Source organism: Tachysurus vachellii, chromosome 15, assembly GCF_030014155.1.
Source record: "Tachysurus vachellii isolate PV-2020 chromosome 15, HZAU_Pvac_v1, whole genome shotgun sequence".
NCBI classification, from domain to species: Eukaryota; Metazoa; Chordata; class Actinopteri; order Siluriformes; family Bagridae; genus Tachysurus; species Tachysurus vachellii.
Genome location: NC_083474.1, coordinates 21408371 through 21420959, shown reverse-complemented (window position 1 = coordinate 21420959; position 12589 = coordinate 21408371). Strand labels below are relative to the sequence as shown.

Sequence of the window (12589 nt, the reverse complement as noted above, 5' to 3'; positions counted from 1 at the left end):
CAGTCTGCGTTCCTCTCGCTAGCACAACTGAAACCCATTTTTCCTTTCTTATTGAGAAAGCTGAAAGCAGACTTATATATAAAATGATTTTGGAACATGTTGTAAGACTGCCATCATTCTGTTTTCTAGACGCTTCAGATCTTGCTAGACTGGTGTAGATCCACCGGAATAGATTGAACCTTTGAGAGATAAAATACTGTCTATGCTGTATCCTCATTTATCCTAATTTTTGTTCTTTCTCTTTTGGAAAAAGATCCAGAACTAAACACTAAATTACACAAGCAGATTTTATAGATTTGAGTCACTTGTGCTAACTTGGCTAACAGTTAGCATGAGTAGGATTTAAAAACATTTTCTAAAAAATAAATCTTTTTTTATAATCTTTTTAAAGCTTGGTGGAGGAAGTATGATTATAAAATACTCTTCTGTTGTGTAACTTCACTTTTAAAGACTGAACTCCTTTTCTCTGTAAAGCCACACCTCCTCTCTCTGTTACACAATAACACACTGAACCAGGAAGTTCATTTCAGAGAAAACGAAACTCGTCTCTCTCTCTCTCTCTCTCTCTCTCTCTCTCTCTCCCTCTCTCTCTCTTTCTCTGAGTTCAAGAAAATGGCAGAGTCCAGTATTTCAGTAGATCAGGATCAGTTCAGCTGTCCAGTGTGTCTGGATCTCCTGAGGGTTCCAGTGACTCTCCATTGTGGTCACAGTTTCTGTAAGGTGTGTATTAATGGCTGCTGGGATCAGGAGGATGTGAAGGGCGTCTACAGCTGTCCTCAGTGTAGCGAGACTTTCACACCAAGGCCTGTTCTACACAGGAACAACATGCTGGCTGAAGTGGTGGAGAAACTGAAGAAGACTGAACTCCAAGCTGCTTCTGCTCACTGTTACGCTGGACCTGGAGATGTGGAGTGTGATTCCTGCACCGGGAGAAAACACAAAGCTGTCAAGTCCTGTCTGGTTTGTCTTGCCTCCTTTTGTGAAGATCATCTTAAACCTCACTATCAGTCTCCTGCTTTTAAGAAGCACAAGTTAGTTGAAGCCTGTTCAGAGCTCCAAGAGAAGATCTGCTCTGAACATGACAAACTGATGGAGGTCTACTGTCGTACTGACCAAAGCCTCATCTGTTACTTGTGTACGATGAAAAAACACAAAGGTCATGATACAGTTTCAACTGAAACAGAAAGAACTAAAAAACAGGTGAGAACTGGACAACATTATTCTTTTCCAAGTCAGATTTTACAAATTGTATTTTAAATCTATTTTCTATTGAGTTATACTACTGTTATTCAGTGTGAAGTGGATTTTTTTTTTAAAAGTCAAAGGTTCTTCTGGTATGAAGTGTGAAACAGCTCAGACCAGTCAGTGCACTTTAAACAGCCAACAGTGTAACAAGATTCTTAGAGCATTTTATTCCTAAAGTTTACAAAGACCATGTTAAAACTCTGTTAAAGAATGAGTTAAAGGAGGATCAGATAAAATCCCCGCAGAGGATCCAGGAGAAGCAGAAGAAGGTGCAGGAGCTGAAACAGGATGTGGACATTATTAAGGTGAGGAAGAAACTGAGAGATTCACATAAACACACACATTATATGGTCACTGTGAGATAAAGAGTTGATCTCAGATCTCTCTCTCTCTCTCTCTCTCTCTCTCTCTCTCTCTCTGTGTGTGTGTGTGCGTGTGTGTGTGTGTGTGTGTGTGTGTGTGTGTGTGTCCTAACAGGTGCGTTCACAGGCAGCAGTAGATGACAGTGAGAGGATCTTTACTGAGATGATCAGCTCCATGGAGAAAAAGCGCTCGGAGGTGACGGAGCTGATCAGAGCTCAGGAGAAAGCTGAAGTGAGTCGAGCTGAACGACTCCTGAATCAACTGGAGCAGGAGATTGCTAATCTTAAGAGGAGAGTCACTGAGATGGAGCAACTTTCACACACACACGATGACATCCACTTCCTCCAGGTAACACTCACTGTCTGATCTACAGAGGGCGCTGTTCCTCACAAAGTTTCCTCCTAAAAGCTCATTACAGCAACAAGAAATGTTCCTGTCTGAGATCACAAGTGTGTCTTTGTTCTGATTCAGTCTGAGATTCATTCGTTCCTCTCATCCACTTTTCTCCTTCTCTATGATGTGTTTCCTCTCTGTAGAGTTTCCCGTCTCTCTGTGTTTCTCCTGGATGTAGCGACTCACTCAGCTTCACTGTCAATCAACATCTCTCATTTGATGGAGTGAGGAAATCTCTCTCAGATCTGAAAAAACGAGTCAAACAAATCTGTGAGGAGGAATTCGTAAACAAGCAAACATTGTTTCTGCCTCACATAAAATGAGCCAAAAAATTCATCTAACAGAAATAAGAAGTAAGCAGGAACAAGACTGCAGAAAATCACACAGTATTAGCATCAGTCTTGTAAATGGCTTTGACCCTAATCTGATCCATGTTTATAGAGCTGCATTATGAGGATAGAAACACAGACAGGTGTCTCACACACACTTATTATAAATCCTGTGATTAACATCTAACATGTGGACATTTAATTACTGTAGATTTCCGTTATCTGACTCTGGATCCAAACACAGCACATAATCATCTCATTCTGTCTGAGAAGAACAGAGTGGTGACACGGAGTGAGACACGACAGCGATACTCTGATCATCCAGAGAGATTTGACTACTGGATTCAGGTGTTGTGTAAGGAGAGTGTGTTTGGACGCTGTTACTGGGAGGTGGAGAGGAGCGGTGATGTGTTCATATCAGTGTCATATAAAGAGATCAGCAGGAAAGGACGGGGTTATGAGTGTTTGTTTGGATACAACAGTCAGTCCTGGAGTCTGCAGTGTTCTTCTTCCTCTGTCTCTTTCTACCACAACAGCATTGAGTCTGAGCTCCAAGGTCCATCATCCTCCAGAATAGGAGTGTATGTGGATCACAGTGCAGGAACTCTGTCCTTCTACAGCGTCTCTGACACCATGAGGCTCCTCCACAGAGTCCACACCACATTCACTCAGCCTCTATACGCTGGAGTCAGTATATGCCGTTTTAACTCATCTGTGAGGTTTCGTGAACCAAAATAAAATGTTAGTAAAAGTTTTCAGTAAAATTCTAACTGAGGTGTGAGATTTAATTTGTCCCTGAGCTAAACTGGTCATTTTGTGTGCAGAAACTGGAAAAGTAATGAATGGTGAATGTTTCTAGAAATAAGAAATGCTTTCAAACAGACTATTTAACTGTATGCAGTCTTAGGATGGATTTATTATTCTTGATATAAAAAATGTCTAACATCAAAAAAAAAAAAAAAGAGTAGAACCCTGCCAGTGGGCGAGGAACTTTCAGGTTGTGTAAGGGGAGAGGTACCTGATCACCCAGATGAAACTCCTGTGCTTAGGGATACTTTATTGATCTGTTCCTTCTGTACATATTCCAATACTTAGCGATAATGTGAGGGATGCTCCTCCCATGCCTCTTCATCCACGTCTATTAGGCCTCTTGGTTACTGTCCGAAAAGGAGATTGAATGGTGTGAACATAGTGGATGCTTCTGCCTTCTCTCTCCAGCGTTGATCAAACTGAACAAACTGTACACAAATCTTTTGTTTTGAATGATATACAACCAACTAAAGTCCTAAAACAAATCTTGTTTTAATCTTGTTTTTTTTTAATCTTGATTTTTTTTTGGTAAACACTTCAAAAAGAACTGGCAAATTAAGAACTGGCAATCTTAATTTAAATGTTACATTTAGTAATACACACCGACGGTTGGATCATTAACAAATCAGTCACTGGACAAATAGGAGGCATTTATTTACCAGGCTGGTCATGGGCTGAGATGATGGGCATATATCCACTGTGTAAGAAATAAAAAATGTGGTAGTAAAAAAACGATGAGGTGAAGATCTTAATGAAGAACAAGAAGTTTATTCCAGCATAGCAGTGACAAAATACATGAAGTATTTTGGGTTCGTCGGAGTCATTAAGAACCCCAAGCAAATCCTGCTCAAGCATTTTATACTGTTTTCCCTTTTGGTAATTTAAATGAGGTTCCGCTCTGAATGTGTGTTGAGCGTAAGAACTGAGTGTCTCCCAAATGGCTGGGATACACGTTGTTGTTTTTAAATGTTAATCATGGTCACGTACACCTTGTCTTGTTATTGTTACAATTGTTATCAACCAAATGGTCACTTTAAATGGTAATCGCAGTCACGTAGACCCTTTGTTCGTGGTGATCCTTGATGTCCTGCTGCCATTCCCATATTTATAATTGAATCAAGTTTATGCATTTAGAGTCCTAAGGTTTGATACTTAAACCTTTTTAGGAATGAGCTCTTTTAGATGTGTACCTTAGAGTGGAATTTGGGTGCAATTTCTGTAATTTCTTACAACTGCTTCCTTCATCCTATCACTGATCCCAGGTTCCATGGGGACAAGGATATTGATTACATCACAACAGACATCATTTCTGTGACATTTCTGTGTGTCATAATCGTATGACAGGAAATCAAACCCACCTCAAGAGACAATCTATGAAATATCGAGGAGAAATTGTCCACTACGCCACTTAGAGATTCAAACCCCAGTAACTTATATGAGCACAGGCTTCTACCCAAGCAAAGGATCACAGGTTTGTCATCAGACAAATAATGATTTTATAAGTTCCCAATAAAACACTTTTGTTGACAAATTGATAGAAATACTACAACATTGCAATAAAACCACAAATCCACAATAGAGCAGCTAATACAACAAAAACAAAAAAAAAACACAAAGAAAAATAATGGAAATAATGGAGCAAGCATTCTAGTGGTAAACACAAAATCACACAAACCCCACAAAACCAAAAATATAATTGGGACATCAACACACCGCCATCACTCATCAAAAACTCATCAAAAACTCATCAAAAATACTCCACACAAAAGAAAAGAAAACATTCAAAAACTACTGATTAAAAAGGGCATTGTTGTGCCTCACAGTCTATAGTAAGTACTTGAACCCACAAAACACAACGAAAATAACAAAAGAAAATAAATCAAAATGCTAAGCACATAAACTTAAAAAAAGAAGTGTGACCTTTGGGCATTTTTTTTTTTTTTTTTTTTTTTACAAAAATACACATCAGCAAAATTATAAAGTACAAAAGTGGTGGGTGAAAAGGAACCTACTCAAGTATATAATTATAATGGCTCAGGTAGAAGTTAAAGTACTAATAAAAATATGTGTTTAAATACGAGTCATAATGTATCCCCTAAAAACTTCATCAACTGCTACTATTAATAATTTATTACATTTTACTGCATTCAAACATGTTATTTAAATGAAATAAAAGTAAATTGCATAATCATTTGTCATTAATAAAATGTCATAACTAGGCATATGTTAAAATAAATGCTTTACTACATCCTCAAAGCGGAAGCAATGTACATGTACGATGTACGATGTGTACGATGCAGTACACATGCTTTCAGTTTCCAAACAAAGTAAAATTAAAGAAAAATGAAAGAACCGTGAATATAACACACAGTAGAAAGGTAAAACATGTAAAAGTAAAATCATATTCTAAAAAATAAAAACTATGCCTTCCAAACTAACTTTTCTTATATTTCTCTAATTTACTTAAGTTCAAAACATCTTATCAGTAACAATACTTGTGTGTTTTACTGTATCACTCAATAATAAAAACATGGTGAATCAGCAACACAACACAAATTTTATGTGCACATACTGAGAAGCGATCTGGGGAAAAATGGGAGCAGCAGCCCACGCAATTAGAGTGAAGTGCTAATGGTCTGTGTGCAGAAAATGAGCTCTTCTGAGCAGAGGGAGGGAAGACAAAGCATGATGCGAGGCATGGCCTAGGCAAGGTAGTGACAAGAAGTATGGCTTAAGAGGGTAGTGTCCTCACAGGTTTCAGGGGGGAATCTGAAAGAGAGGGAGGGAAAGAGAGAGAGAGGAGCAAGCATTAGTCTTTGTCCTTAAGAGACCTTATGTGGCTCTCTTGTCGCATGTGCTTGAAACTCTATTTGATATTGCTAATTTTATTAGAGCATCCACTTCTAGCTGGTTAGCCCAGTAGCATCACTAGCTTGGTTACTGCTAATTGTTTATATCCTCTCAGACCAATTATCTTTGTTGTACTTGCTTTGTTGTGTCAAATCGACCGGCTCATTAAGGATGTATGTCACGTGTAGCCCCGCCCCCAAAATAAGCGAAATCAAAAAGTTAGCACAACATGGACATGTCATCAAAACACTCAGCCCGATGAGGGGAACTTGTCACGTGCAAGCACCATTCACATTTTCTTCATTCTAGTTTCACCTACTGCCCTTTAATGCTTAACCTAACATACAGACATATACTGAACATGGTGTAATAAATTAGAACATTTATTATTAAATAATGCTTAGAATTCTCAAACGTTAGACTCCACTTATAGTTTTGAAACAAACCAACCGTACTCGCACACAAAAAAGAAACAACAATACCCAGGATTTTTCTCAACCAGTAATGTTGTGTGTGTGTGTTGGAGCTCACCCCAATCCTGTGCAAACTGTTTTGTCCTTACAGTTCCCTTGGATTCAAACCACCATTAGCATCCATATCACTTGTGGATAAAAATAAAATAGCTGCATGTATAAACCTGTAGACTCCTAACACAGTGACAAGTCTTAACTCCTTCACTGCAGCAATTTCAGCACAAACTGATGTCACATGGGTTTCCCATGAACAGTCTGCGTTCCTCTCGCTAGCACAACTGAAACCCATTTTTCCTTTCTTATTGAGAAAGCTGAAAGCAGACTTATATATAAAATGATTTTGGAACATGTTGTAAATCTGCCGTCATTCTGTTTTCTAGACACTTCAGATCTTGCTAGACTGGTGTAGATCCACCAGAATAGATTGAACCTTTGAGAGATAAAATACTGTCTATGCTGTATCCTCATTTATCCTAATTTATGTTATTTCTCTTTTGGAAAAAGATCCAGAACTAACCACTAAATTACACAAGCAGATTTTATAGATTTGAGTCACTTGTGCTAACTTGGCTAACAGTTAGCATGAGTAGGATTTAAAAACTTTTTCTAAAAAATAAATCTTTTTTTATAATCTTTTTAAAGCTTGTTGGTCTTCTGTTGTGTAACTTCACTTTTAAAGACTGAACTCCTTTTCTCTGTAAAGCCACACCTCCTCTCTCTGTTACACTATAACACACTGAACCAGGAAGTTCATTTCAGAGAAAACTAATCTTATAGATCTCTCTCTCTCTCTCTCTCTCTCTCTCTCTCTCTCTGTCTGTCTGTCTGCCTGTGAGTTCAAGAATATGGCAGAAACCAGTGATCAGGATCAGTTCAGCTGTCCAGTGTGTCTGCATCTCCTGAGGGTTCCAGTGACTATTCCCTGTGGTCACAGTTTCTGTAAGGTGTGTATTAATGGCTGCTGGGATCAGGAGGATGTGAAGGGCGTCTACAGCTGTCCTCAGTGTAGAGAGACTTTCACTCCAAGGCCTGTTCTACGCAGGAACAACATGCTGGCTGAATTGGTGGAGAAACTGAAGAAGACTGAACTCCAAGCTGCTTCTTCTGCTCACTGTTACGCTGGACCTGGAGATGTGGAGTGTGATTTCTGCACCGGGAGAAAACACAAAGCCGTCAAGTCCTGTCTGGATTGTTTGGCCTCCTATTGTGAAGATCATCTTAAACCTCACTATCAGTCTCCTGCCTTTAAGAAGCACAAGTTAGTTGAAGCCTGTGCAGAGCTCCAAGAGAAGATCTACTCTGAACATAACAAACTGATGGAGATCTACTGTCGTACTGACCAAAGCCTCATCTGTTACTTGTGTACGATGAAAAAACACAAAGGTCATGATACAGTTTCAGCTAAAGCAGAAAGAACTAAAAAACAGGTGAGAACTGGACAACATTATTCTTTTCCAAGTCAGATTTTACAAATTGTATTTTAAATCTATTTTCTATTGAGTTATACTACTGTTATTCAGTGTGAAGTGGATTTTTTTTTAAAAGTCAAAGGTTCTTCTGGTATGAAGTGTGAAACAGCTCAGACCAGTCAGTGCACTTTAAACAGCCAACAGTGTAACAAGATTCTTAGAGCATTTTATACCTAAAGTTTACAAAGACCATGTTAAAACTCTGTTAAAGAATGAGTTAAAGGAGGATCAGATAAAATCCCAGCAGAAGATCCAGGAGAAGCAGAAGAAGGTGCAGGAGCTGAAACAGACTGTGGACATTATTAAGGTGAGGAGGAAACTGAGAGATTCACATAAACACACACATTATAGAGTCACTGTAATAGAAAGAGTTGATCTCAGATCTCTCTGTGTGTGTGTGTGTGTGTGTGTGTGTGTGTGTGTGTGTGTGTGTGTGTGTGTGTCCTAACAGGTACGTTCACAGGCAGCAGTAGATGACAGTGAGAGGATCTTTACTGAGCTGATCAGCTCCATGGAGAAAAAGCGCTCGGAGGTGACGGAGCTGATCAGAGCTCAGGAGAAAGCTGAAGTGAGTCGAGCTGAACGACTCCTGAATCAACTGGAGCAGGAGATTGCTGATCTTAAGAGGAGAATCACTGAGATGGAGCAGCTTTCACACACACACGATGACATCCACTTCCTCCAGGTAACACTCACTGTCTGATCTACAGAGGGTGCTGTTCCTCACAAAGTTTCCTCCTAAAAGCTCATTACAGCAACAAGAAATGTTCCTGTCTGAGATCACGTGTGTCTTTGTTCTGATTCAGTCTGAGATTCATTCGTTCCTCTCGTCCACTTTTCTCCTTCTCTATGATGTGTTTCCTCTCTGTAGAGTTTCCCGTCTCTCTGTGTTTCTCCTGGATGTGACGACTCACTCAGCTTCACTGTCAATCAACATCTCTCATTTGATGGAGTGAGGAAATCTCTCTCAGATCTGAAAAAACAAGTCGAACAAATCTGTGAGGAGGAATTCAACAAAATCAGACCACAAGGTGAACAAACAAACATTGTTTCTGTATCACAGTAAAAATAGCCATAAAATTCATCTAACAGAAATAAGAAGTAAGCAGGAACAAGACTGCAGAAAATCACACAGTATTAGCATCAGTCTTGTAAATGACATCAAGATCAATTTAGCAGATAAACAAAGTACAAATCTTACATTTTTGGAGAAAATCGTAGCTGATAAATAAATTGAGATGGTGATGTTGTTGACGTCTGAAATAAACGTGAGGAAGCAAATTTTTCTGTCTCTGTGTCTCCACAGCTGCAGCAGTTCAGAAGATTTTCTGCAGTGTAGGTTTATAACACACACACACACACACACACACACACACACACACACACACACACACACACACACAGTGTTAAAATGTCTGTATTGTTGATCCATGTATATAGAGCTGCATTAGGAGGATAAAAACACAGACAGGTGTCTCACACACACTTATTATAAATCCTGTGATTAACATCTAACATTTTATTACTGTAGATTTCTGTTATCTGACTCTGGATCCAAACACAGCACATCATCAACTCATTCTGTCTGAGAAGAACAGAGTGGTGACACGAAGTGAGACAAAACAGCGATACTCTGATCATCCTAGAGAGATTTGACTCCTGGACTCAGGTGTTGTGTAAGGAGAGTGTGTGTGGACGCTGTTACTGGGAGGTGGAGTGGAGCGGTGGTGTGTTCATATCAGTGTCATATAAAGAGATCAGCAGGAAAGGACGGGGTAAAGAGAGTTTGTTTGGATTCAACAGTCAGTCCTGGAGTCTGCAGTGTTCTTCTTCCTCTGTCTCTTTCTACCACAACAGCATTGAGACTAAGCTCCAAGGTCCATCATCCTCCACAATAGGAGTGTATGTGGATCACAGTGCAGGAACTCTGTCCTTCTACAGCGTCTCTGACACCATGAGGCTCCTCCACAGAGTCCACACCACATTCACTCAGCCTCTATACGCTGGATTCTGGATACGGAGTACTGTCTCATTTGTGAGGTTTTGTGATAGAAAATGAAATGTTAGCAAAAGTTTCCAGTAAAATTCTAACTGAGGTGTGAGATTTAATTTGTCCCTGAGCTACACTGGTCATTTTGTGTGCAGAAACTGGAAAAGTAATGAATGCTGAATGTTTCTAGAAATAAGAAATGCTTTCAAACAGACTATTTAACTGTATGCACTCTTAGGGTGGATTTATTATTCTTGATATAAAACAACTGGGAAAACCTCATGACCAGCAGACTCCTCAAAGGTCCACTAGGAAGGTTAATTCCAATGCCAGACAAAGCTGCCTATCTGGTGGTTGAAAAAGAGATGACAGGGGAGGTTAAACAGGATGGGGTTGCATCAGGTTAAACAAGCTAGATATTATACTGTCAGGAGTAAAGATGCACACTTTCACCCTGGAGATTTAGTCTGGCTCTAGTCTGGCTCTAGTCTCTGCTAATAACAATTTCTAGTCAAAACCAACTTCTACTCCTGCACACAGAAGGTCAGAATTTCACAAACAGATTCTTAGTAAACATTTCCAGCACATTAGTCAAAAAGTGGAAGAATTTTAAATGTCCTGCAAAGAGCCCTGAATCTGACTTCAACCTCAATGAACACCTTTGAGTAAAACCTCTATAATGCTCCTGTGGATTAATAGACACCAAAAAAGATATATTCTAAAATTTCTAGCCAGAAGTTTGTATACTATTATATCAGCACAGAGGGAAACAAATGGTCAGGTGTCCACATACATTTTTCCTTATACTTACAGAGCCAGAATGCCCTGGTTGCCTTTGCGATATTTCAGTTGCTTCTACAAACCGGTAAGTGGCGCTATAATCTTAGAATTTTCTCAGGCACGACCTGAAAGTGTCAAAGCTCATTGTGTTTCAAATTGATTTAAAGAGTTTCTTTTAACTAATCAGTGTCAGAAAATGTCCCTTGTACAGTAAGCTCTGAGCAAGCAGTGAATGTTCCACCGAAGTAAATATACTGTACTATATGGTTCTCGTTTTGTTATTTTTGAGGCGAAGAAATTTAACGTTACTGTGTTGTTGTTTTTTCTTATAACTATTAACTCTAGATTTATCGACAGCCTTATAAGAAAAGTTACACATAAATATAAAAAGTATATTGATACAGTTTGGAGTTTTTTTTAGAAACATTTATAAGACCGTGTAATGTGATTTTGATTTTAGATAAAACTTTCATAATAGTTTATATAAACCCTTAATCTAATTTCCCATTAAGTCTATTGTCCTTCTTGTCTTGCAAAAATTTGACCCCGGTGTGAAAGTCAACAGTGTGGGTCTGAGCCATGGAGAATTCAGGCTTTTCAAAAATGGAAGGTACAAAATGTAAATGTGTAGAATTTTTCCTGTTGTACATAAAAGAGATAATAGGTTCAAGCAGCTTATTTACTAATCAATGGAAACAGTGCAATATATTTAAGACATTCACAAAGAGACTCCTAATCGAATCTAATCTAAACTGCATAGGTAGGTGAAAAAGCAAGGCAGAAAAGGTCGGTTTTCAGTCATGATTTAAAGCTAAAATATATTTAGAATTTTTTAAATTATATTTTTGCCCAAATCCTGAATGCAAGGTTGCAGTTATTCAGGTGATCCAATTAAAAAAAACACAGCCTTGTTCATTAAATCCTCTCTCAGCAATAATAAACTCGCATGTCCTAGCCGGCACTCCCTCACATGTCTCTGTGCTTCTGCCAGTGAGAGTGAACCGGACTGTTATTGGTGCTGGTGCTTAGCATATATTACAAAATGAAATGTAAATGTGTTAAATAAAACAATTATAAATCACATTTCTAGTCTGCACACACTTTCAAACAAACATTCAAGGCTTGTCTGCTTTTTATAATGCGTCATAAACTACTGACAGATGCCTGGACCTGTATGAAAACAACTTCTTTTGTGAACGAGGTGATCAAGAAATTTAAAACAAACTATTATTTAAAATTAAGGGAAGCATTGAAGCTAGCAGATTTATAGTCATCCGTCATAACTTTTCCTGAGTAATAAAAATATGACTATAGCATCAATTGTTATAAAAGCACTTCATCATTCAGAGAATGTTTTGTCTGAAATGTTTTCAGATTTATTTGTTCATTCTTCAAGCCAAAGCAAATCCGTCATAGAACAAGATGCACAAAAATATTTTCTTTGGATACTTTTGTTTTTTAAATGATTCATGGAAAATTCCCTTAATAGAAATAGAGAGAGAGCGAGAGAGAGAGAGAGAGAGACAGTGAGAGTGAGAGAGAGAGAGAGACAGAGAGATTAAATCCACACAAGGATAGGAATATGTGAGTGGTTGACCTTGTGACAACATTTGGCTGGTCCTCAAGTAAAACACAAGTAATGGCGTATTGTTTTGTTTTTGGTTTGTGACAGGATGTTACTGTGGAAAGGAAAATAAGTTTCCCTTCAGCTTACTAAGGTTACAGCTAGTGTTAAATTTAGGTGTATAGATAACATTCCACAGGTGCATTAATACTGTCAGCCTAACAAGTGTGTGTGTGTGTGTGTGTGTGTGTGCGCCTGTGTGTGCTGGATAATTAGTGCTGGCACTAAACGCTTGTTTATGTACTCCCATGCTTTTAGGATTT

General features: G+C 38.6%; 2 pseudogenes; both read left to right on the top strand.

The window, feature by feature from the left end:
* Positions 1 to 554: 554 nt before the first annotated feature.
* Positions 555 to 3100, top strand: LOC132857715 (tripartite motif-containing protein 16-like; annotated as a pseudogene).
* A 4193-nt stretch (positions 3101 to 7293) lies between these two features.
* LOC132857714 (tripartite motif-containing protein 16-like) lies at positions 7294 to 10966 on the top strand (annotated as a pseudogene).
* Positions 10967 to 12589: the final 1623 nt, after the last annotated feature.